This window comes from Theropithecus gelada, chromosome 11, assembly GCF_003255815.1.
Source record: "Theropithecus gelada isolate Dixy chromosome 11, Tgel_1.0, whole genome shotgun sequence".
NCBI classification, from domain to species: domain Eukaryota; kingdom Metazoa; phylum Chordata; class Mammalia; order Primates; family Cercopithecidae; genus Theropithecus; species Theropithecus gelada.
In genome coordinates this window covers 87,874,997-87,884,604 of record NC_037679.1, presented here as the reverse complement: position 1 = coordinate 87,884,604, position 9,608 = coordinate 87,874,997, and positions in this window count along the sequence as shown.

The following is a 9,608-nucleotide window of genomic DNA, read 5'->3' as shown; positions in this document are numbered from 1 at the left end:
CCGTGTTGCCCAGGCTGGTCACAAACTTCTGAGCTCAGGCAATCCACCCACCTTGGCCTCCCAAAGTGCTGGGATGACAGGCGTGAGCCATCACGCCCGGCCATGCCAGGCTAATTTTTAAAAATTTGTAGAACTGGGGCTTTGCCATATTGCCCAGACTGGTCTTGAACTCCCAAGCTCCAGTGATTTGCCTGCCTTGGCCTCCCCGAGTGCTGGGATTACAGGTGTGAGTCACCGCACACAGCAGGATTTTCATCTATAAGGAACATCTTCATAAAAGGGTAGGATCTGGGGGTCTTTTCATGTCTAAAAAGGACCTTACTTTGCACTCCCCATTGCATGATAGCCTGAGATTAAATGTCTAGTCCTGAAGTCGTTTTTCCTTGAAGTCTGGAAGAAATTGTTCCGCATTTTTGTGGCAGTGAGTGTTGCTGATGAGAAGTTTGAGGCACATCTGATTATTTATAGGTGAATTTTTTCTTCTCTTGGAGCTTTTAGGATATTTATTTTATCTTTAAAGTTCTGAAGTTTCATGAGGGTATGTTAAATTCGTTTAGTTAACTTTAATTAATATGTAAAATTAATTTAGTTCTGAAATTTCATGAGCATAGGTGTTTTAAATGTGCTGTGCTCACAGGAGGTGACCCGTGTCTCTCTCTACTTCTGGACACTTTAATTATTTCTTTAATATTTTTCTACCCTCTGTCATCTCTAGTGTCTCTTCTTCTTTTTTTTTTTTTTTTGAGACGGAGTCTTGCTCTGTCGCCCAGGCTGGAGTGCAGTGGCCAGATCTCAGCTCACTGCAAGCTCCGCCTCCCGAGTTTATGCCATTCTCCTGCCTCAGCCTCCCGAGTAGCTGGGACTATAGGCGCCCGCCACCTCGCCTGGCTAGTTTTTTGTATTTTTTAGTAGAGACGGGGTTTCACCGTGTTAGCCAGGATGGTCTCGATCTCCTGACCTCGTGATCCGCCCGTCTCGGCCTCCCAAAGTGCTGGGATTACAGGCTTGAGCCACCGCACCCGACCTAGTGTCTCTTCTTTGAGCTTCTTTTAGTTTGGGTCTTGCATTTTGTTCTAGGAAAATTCCTCCAGTTCATTTTCCAGCCATTCAATTTAACTTTTAATTTTGTCAATGTTATTTTTAAATTTCCAAGAGCAGAGCAGTTGGTCTCTGATTATTTCTTTGCAGTGTTCTTATTTTCTGCATATAGTTGCTCCAAATACGATTATTAGCGTTCCTTTAAGCTGTCTTCCATCTTCTAAGAGGCTGTGTCTCTTTGTGAAACATGTCTGTGTCCCACGTGGTCAGCTGAACTGCTTGCTTTTGTTGTTCTCTGTGTTTCCTCATATGCCTCACCAACGTGCAGCAACGTCAGTGAGACGGTTGCAACAAAAAAAGAATTTCCAGTTTGGAAGGTAACAGATGATGGACTGTTTTCATTTGTCATCCGGAACATCTCTTAGATGCGTATTGATTCTTTGTATTTCTCCTTTGGCAGGGAATGAGTCACTAGATAAAACACAAAAATGAAGCTGGAAAGGGATAGCTAAGAAAGAAATTCTCTGGCATCCCTGAGTCCTCATTAAATGCTGCACGTCTTTCCCTGCTCCCTGAGTCTGAATCTCCTCGCGCTCCACCTTCTCCCTTCCCCTCAGTGATAAGAAACAGATCCCCGGGATGAGTTACTCCATTCATCCAGGAAGGGAGATGAATTAGTCAAGACCAAACAGGAAAGAATGACCTCTATGAGGCTTCAGAAAATACTCAGCTAATGAGAAGAGAGACTTTTTGGCAGCTGCCCTCTTTTGTCTTCTCTGCTCTCTTCTTGCCATGACATCAAGCATGTCTACCTTTTTCATTAGCTTGCTCCAAATGAAGAGAATTCACCAAGCTGCAGAGGGTCCTCTTTGGAAGTTATGCGGTAAGCTCTTTAGAAATTCAGGCATAGGCTGAATCAGACAAAAAAAGCCCTCATTATTTGGGCATGCTTGCAAGATTCAAACCCTTGTGCATGGATTGGGGTCAGAGCAAGCGGACCACAACAGCAGATACAGATCAACCCCCTGTGTTGTGGAGATTCTTCTGCTGGAGAAGTTTCCTGCACCTCCCATAACACAGTACCACAAACTGGGTTGTACTTTGCTTAAAACAACAGCGATTTATTCTCTCATGGTTCCGGAGACCAGAAGTCTGAAATCAAGGTGTCAGCTGGCTGCCCTCCCTCAAAAGCCTCTAGGGTAGAATTCCTTCTTGCTTCTGGGGATTGCTGGCCATTCTGGGCTTGCGGCTGCCTCACTCCAGCCCCTGCCTCCATCTTCACAAGCCGTCTTTCCTCTGCATGTGTCAGTGGCTTCAGACGGTGATGATAGAAGGATGCCAGCCATTGAATTTAGGGCTCACTTGACTGCAGAATAACTTCATCTGAACTAATTCACCTGCAAACACTTGAAAGAAGGTCATATTCTGAGGTTTGGGTGACATGAATTTTAGGGAACACTATTCAACTCAATATGTGTGCCAAGGATGACTTCTTTTTCTATGACCAAAATTCAGGGCATCACCCCCTCTTTCTGTTTTCTTTATTGCTGCAAAATTCCCAAGTATGGTTGATTGCATGTTGCCAAGATGGCTGCACTACTACATCTCCCATCCCACCTGCTCTAATGCTGTGACAGGGTGGGCTCATGGCCTGAATGGTCTCAATCTGACCTCGTGATCCACCTGCCCCTTGTGATCCACCTGCCTTGGCCTCCCAAAGTGCTGGGATTATAGGCATGAGCCACTGCGCCCGGCTGTGGCTGACTCTTTGGTTCTGAGGTTTTATTTTGGAACTGAAATGAAGCTTAAGCTCTTTCTTACACAACAGGTGCAATTTTGCTAATTTATGCTTGGGGCTATTGGTCAGTGGCTTCCCTGTACACAATGGCATGGGAAGCCTGCTTCCTGCTGAGTGTTTCCCAGCCTGCAGCTACAGATCTGCCAGGTCATGAGAGGGAGTGAAAGCAAGGAGCACGGGGCTGGGGGTTTGGCTGCCCTTGAAAGCTGCGTGGAAGAAAAATCCATATCTGCTTGTCGCCTCATCCCTCCCTGACTCAGGGAGATCAAGAAAATGCACTAGGAGTCCATATTTACTGAAAATTCCTCATATTTACTGAAAATTCCTCAGGCATTTAGCATCATATTGTTATAGGAAAGGGGTCCCTATTCAGACCCCAAGAGAGGGCTCTTGGATCTCATGTAAAAAGAATTCAGGGCCAGTCCATAGAGTAAAGTGAAAGCAAGTTTATTAGGAAAGTAAAGGAATAAAAGAAAGGCTACTCCATAGGCAGAGCAGGGTCTTCCTGAAAGTAAGAGGAGGAATGCGTCCACCCTAAGTATAATGTGTATATGTGTGTGTGTGTGTGTGTGTGTGTATATATATATATATGATTTAAAAAGATCATGGGGAGATGTGCTCTGCTACAAGGGTTTGTGATAAAGGATTAATTTTCTTAATTACTATATTTTGCAAGAATCAATATTATCATCTTTAAAGCAAAATTAGGAATGCCGTTGTTCTCAAGATATTGGGATATCAAGACTCCCAAGTCTGGGCACGTTTAGTAAACATTATCAATTTGTTCCCTTAACCGTCAACATCTAGAGACTGGGAACACCTAACTTCCTGGGAATGCAGTTCAGCAAGCCCCAGCCTCATTTTCCAGCCCTCACTCAAGATGGAGTCACTCTGGTTTGAACGCCTCTGACAATATGATGCTAAATATTTTGCTTGCAGAATGCTTCTACATGAGGATTAGTGAGGCGCAGTGGGTAGGGATGGGGTCACTGGATCCAGGCTGCTGAAGTTTGAATGTGGACTTTACCTCTTGATAACTAGAAGACCATGACTAAGCTGCTTGGCCTCAGGTTGACTCAGTTTTCTCATATGTAAAAGGGTGACAGCAATAATACTACTGTTACAGTAGGTAGCTAGGCAGACATGAGCAGGGCAGGAGAGGCCCACCCTGCCCCAGGAATGGTCAGAAGGTTGTTAACTGTCTCTCTAAAATAATAATTGGTCACAGCCAGTGCCAGGGAAAGGCAGTCTCCCAACAGACGGAAACACTGAAACTGGGCATCAGCAGCTTCCCGATGACACCTCGTGGGTGAGCGGACTCAAGCATGCACACTAAGAGGCAAAATGGTGGAGTCAACTGGTATATGATCTTCCTCTAGGAAGGCCCAACTGGTGAACAAAAAATGCCTCACGTGAGCATGCACTCAACTCCAATATACACACTGCACATGCAGTCCCCTGCAAGGCTACTGGGCACGCGGACAGCCCACCCCAGAGAAGAATCAGGGGAGAAGAATGTGGACTCCAGAAGCCTGCCAATGCATAAAACTCCAAGTCAAAGATCAAACCACGCACTCGGATGTCTCAAGTCGCCCACTTGGCCCTCTTTCAAGTGTACTTTACTTCCTTTTGTTCCTGCTCTAAAGCTTTTTAATAACCTTTCGCTCCTGCTCTAAAACTTGCCTCGGTCTCTCACTCTGTCCTATGTCTCTTGGACACATTCTTTCTTCTGAGGAGGCAAGAACTGAGGTTGCTGCAAACCCGTACAGACTCACCGCTGCTAACACTGCTACCTACCCCATGGGTTTGTTGTAGGGAATAAACCAGTTAATATTTTTAAAGCTCTAGGAACAGACTCGTACAGTGGTACATCAGCATCATCTCTTATGTGATCATTTAATCCTCATGGCAACCCTGTGACAGAGGTATACGAGTTTCCAATTGCTGCTGTAAGAAATTATCAACTTAGTGGCTTAAAGCAACGTACACTTATTATCTTATAGTTCTAAGAAGTTATCAACGTAGTGGCTTAAAGCAATGCACATTTATTATCTTGTAGTTCTAGAGGTCAGAAGTCCTAAAATTAAAGTGTCAGAGGACTGCTTCCTTCTGGAGGTGTCAGAGGCATGTAAACTATGTACAATTTTGCTGATTTTTCTTGGGGCTGTTGGTAGTTGGGCTTCGCTGTACACAATGGTGTGGGAAGCCTGCTTCCTGCAGGGTGTTTCCCAACCGTTAGCTAAAGATCTGCCAGGTCATGAGAGGGAGTGCAAGCAAGGGGCAGAAGTCTTGCTTGCAACTCCATCTTGAATAGGGACTGGGTAAAATGAGGCTGAGACCTACTGGGCTGCATTCACTGATGGTTAAGGCCTTCTAAGTCACAGGATGAGATAGGAGGTCAGCACAAGATACAGGTCACAAAGACCCTGCTGATAAAACAGGATGCAGTAGAGAAGCTGGCCAAATCCCACCAAAACCAAGATGGCGATAAAGAGTGACCTCTGGTCGTCCTCAGTGCTACACTCCCACCAGCGCCATGACAGTTTACAAACGTCACGGCAACGTCAGGAAGTTACCTTACATGCTCTAGAAAGGGGAGGTATGAATAACCCACCCCTTGTTTAGCATGCCATCAAGAAATAATCATAAACACGGGTAACCAGCAGCCCTGGGGGCTGCTGTGATATGGAGTAGCCATTCTTTATTCCCTCACTTTCTTAATAACCTTGCTTTCACTTTACTCTGTGGACTTGCTCTGCATTATTTCTTGTGTGAGATTCAATAGTCCTCTCTTGGGGTCTGGATTGTGACCCCTTCCCTATAACATCAGCTCTAGGGGCAAATCTGTTTCCTTGCCTGTCCCAGCCTCTGGAGACACCCACATTCCTTGACTCAGGGCCCTTTGTTTGTATGACTCTGACTGGCTTCCATCTTCACATTCCTTCTCCAACTCTGACCCTCCTGCCTTCCTCTTTCCCTTATAAGGACACGTGTGATGACATTGGAGACACTCGGATAATCCAGGAGAATCTCCCCATCTCAAAATCCTTAATTATGTCTGCAAAGTTCCTTTTGCTATGTAGGGTAACATATTCACAACCTCCAGAAATTAGGACATGACATCTTTGGGAAGTCGTTGTTGAGACTACAGTGAGTAGATATTAATATACACCTGTGACGTTTCTTTCTGAAAGATCACAGGAAAGGGTGATTTGGGCCAAGTCCTGCTGAAATTACTGCTTAGTCAGTGGAACATACAAGTGGTGCATAGGAGATTGTGCCACACAATTCTATATTTCAAGATTAAGTTGTATGTGCTAATCCATTCAGAACCATGTGGGATAGGGGTTTGCAAGTGGCTGGATTATTGGATTCCACCATTCCCAAGAGACTAGTGCTTACTCTAGACTGTTGAGTGCCCACACAGTTATCCTGCTGGTGGATAAAGGGGAGCCATACCTGTCCTCTGTGGATGGTCTCTCTTTTCTCCCTGCATGCTCTGTCCCATTTACCCATTATTCCTTCTGCCTTCCCCACTCCCACCTTTTCTTTAAGTAAATTTCTCAAGGGAGATAGCAAGAAATGATGCCCAAAGTCCAGGCTCAAACACTGGCTTCTCTGATCTCAAAGCTTATGCTCTGAAGTCTTACGAATACTCAAGATAGCTCCAGGCTTTGAAAAGAAATGTTTTCCCTCCCCGTCGCCATGTAGAATGGGTAACTGACGGTGCCCCACCTGCCTCGGGTGCGTGAAATTCCAAAAAGAACGCACTGAGCTGCGTCTTTGTTCCTGCCGTCACCCTGATGGTACAAGTTATTTGGGTGATGTCAGCAACAAAAACACTGGACTGACAAACAGCCACCAGAGTTTGTATAAAAACTAAACTGGAGGCATTAGAGTGTAACTCCTGGCTGCACTGGGTGGGTGCTATGGCTCACGCCTGTCATCCCAGCACTTTGGGAGGCCGAGGCAGGCAGATCACCTGAGGTCAGGAGTTCAAGACTAGCCTGGCCAACATGGTGAAACTCCATCTCTACTAAAACTACAAAAGTTAGCTGGACGTGGTGGTGTGTACCTGTGATCCTGGCTACTCAGGAGGCTGAGGCATGAGAATCGCTTGAACCCTGGAGGTGGAGGTTGCAGTGAGCCGAGATTACGCACCACTGCATACCAGCCTGGGTGACAGAGTGAGACTCTCTCAAAAAAAAAAAATATTCCCACTCCTAGTCTTCCTTAAAGACAGCAACAGGAGGATGCTGGGAAAGTTGTGCACATACGTAAGGTGAGGTGCACTGAGGCGGAGATGGCAGAGTGTCCACCAAACCACATTCCTGGCATAGCCACGCCGCCTCTCCCTGCTTCCTCTGCCACCTGTGTTGTCAGTGCAGGAGGAAGTGACGGGCCTCACATCCAGGCCTGGTCCATAGAAATCCCCCCATAGTATCTTTGTTTTATTTTCCTCAGCTTCTGGTTGATTCGAAAGGACATGGGGGAGCCTGGAGCTGCAAGGCAGAAGAAGCTGAATAAAAGAGAAAACAGGGCCTCCTTCCACCTTCACCCCATCCCCATCCCTATGGGACTGTGAAGTGAGTGAGAAATAAACTTCTTGGGGTTATATCAGTGAGATGTCAGGATTATGTGTTACAGCCCCTGGCTGCCCCAACTAATGCATCCAAGTATTTCCAACTCCATGGTCTTGTTTCAGTCTTTCTACAACCTTGTGATGTAGGTAATGGTAATTCCATTTCTTTTTTTTAAGGCAGGGTGTCACCCTGTCACCCAGGCTGGAGTACAGTGGCACCATCATGGCTCCCTGCAGCCTTGACCTCCCAGGCTCAAGCGATTCTCCCACTTCAGTCTCCTGAGTAGCTGAGAATACAGGCACACGTTGCCACACCTGGCTAAAACATAGGTAATACTATAATACCTATAATACAGCAATATTATAATACCATAGTATTATAATAAATAATACCATAGAAGATTAACTTTAAAGATGAGCATCCAAAGGGAGGAAGTGAGTGAATGCTGGCAGTCTTCATCCCAGGTCACCCTGTCCTGGTTGCTTTTGTGGGATGGGGCAGAGGCCTTGGGGCCAAGGCAGAAATGTTTCCTAAGCCTGATGATCTGTTATTCTACAAGGTTTTAGCTCCAGATGACTTAGACCCAAGACAGTCAGTGAGGCAAGTGCTATAGCTCCCCAAACCCCAACCAGGTCACTCCCTGCCCTTCCAGGTCTCCTGGGTGATGGCTGGAAAGAAAAGGGAGCCGCTGTACCCGAGAAGCAGCTGAGTGGGCGCACCCTGACGTTGAGGGTGATTGTTTAGCAAGGCACCAGAAATGCAAGTGGCTTCAGACACAGTCCTTGCCCCTGGACTGTAACAGTCATAGCCAACACAGACTGAGCGCCGACCTCGGGCTGGGCACTTTGCTCGGTGCTCATCCTGCAATACTTCATGGAGCCCACACAAGAGCCTTACTGGGGGGAATCTCCTACTGGAATCACTTCCACTATGGTTGAAGGAGAATTGTGTGGTGGTTAAAAGTCCAGGCTCTAGAGTTGGAGCACTGCTACCGCTCTCTAGCAGGGCAAGGCTACTCATGTTCATTCGCCTCTCTACTCCCGTTTTCTCGTACAATAGAGATAACGAAACTATCTTTATCCTAAGGTTATTGCAAAGTTTAGGCAGAATGAGGCTAACAATGAGGCTAACGCTGCAATGGAACAAGAACACTATGCGAGCTCCCAAGTTACTAAGGAGATTGGGGTGCAGAAAGATTAAATCCTTTGTCGAATGACACTGAGCTGGCACGGTCAGGATATGCACCAAGTCAGTCTGACTCTGGAATCCACTTTAAACCACCTCATGGGAGGGAAAGGAATTTGTCAGGGTCTTGTACATGGAGAACAAAAGTGTTCACTGGGGGCCAAAGACTCACCTCAACCAGACTCACCTTATCTGATGTTCATTTGTTCGGTTGAGATCTCCCAAGGCATTATGCTAAGGGTATAAATGCAAGTGTGCCTTGACCATCCATAATTCACTGTATCCTTCTCGCTGCCTTTTACAAACCGGTGCACCTTTCTCTACATACAAGCATTTTCCTGAATATTTTGCGTGGGGCAAATCACATTTGAAGCATAGCTTGGATGTTTACTCATCAAAGACTACTCCAGTGAGTCCTTTCGTAGAGCAAAGTTTTGGAGAAGATGACTAATGACCCTCAGGGTAAAAAAGTCAACCTAGTAAATGCAGATTTCAGTAAACTCAGGTCTGTGACCACACACTTTAATTTTTTGTATAATAATTGAATTTGTTTTAAGGCAGGCATGACTTGAAGACCTACATCAAAGAATTCCTTAACACCTGGAATGGTTTGGTAGCAATGGGTTCTGATCCAATAACGTGAAAATGGGGACTGTCTTAGGTAATGTCACGTGGTATTCTGCAGGCTCAGCAAGGTGTAGGAACACTGGAAGGATCGTGTGACTGTCACAGTAGCTGGGGAGTAAATGAATGTGACCTGGACCTAGAACAGTGTTGCGTTGGGATCAGGAAGGACCAGCTGGGACAGCAGATGCCTGCACGAAGAGACTCAAGGCAGCACCCTCTCCCCAACTCCTGGTACAATTTCATGCATCACTTTAACCTATTGGAACTGAGACGCATCTCTGGGGAGAAAGGAGGAAAATCTGAATTGTTTGAAATTGAATTCTTGTTCCTAAAGGTAAAGGACTACATCAAAAAACAATTTCAGTAAAAAAAAAAGA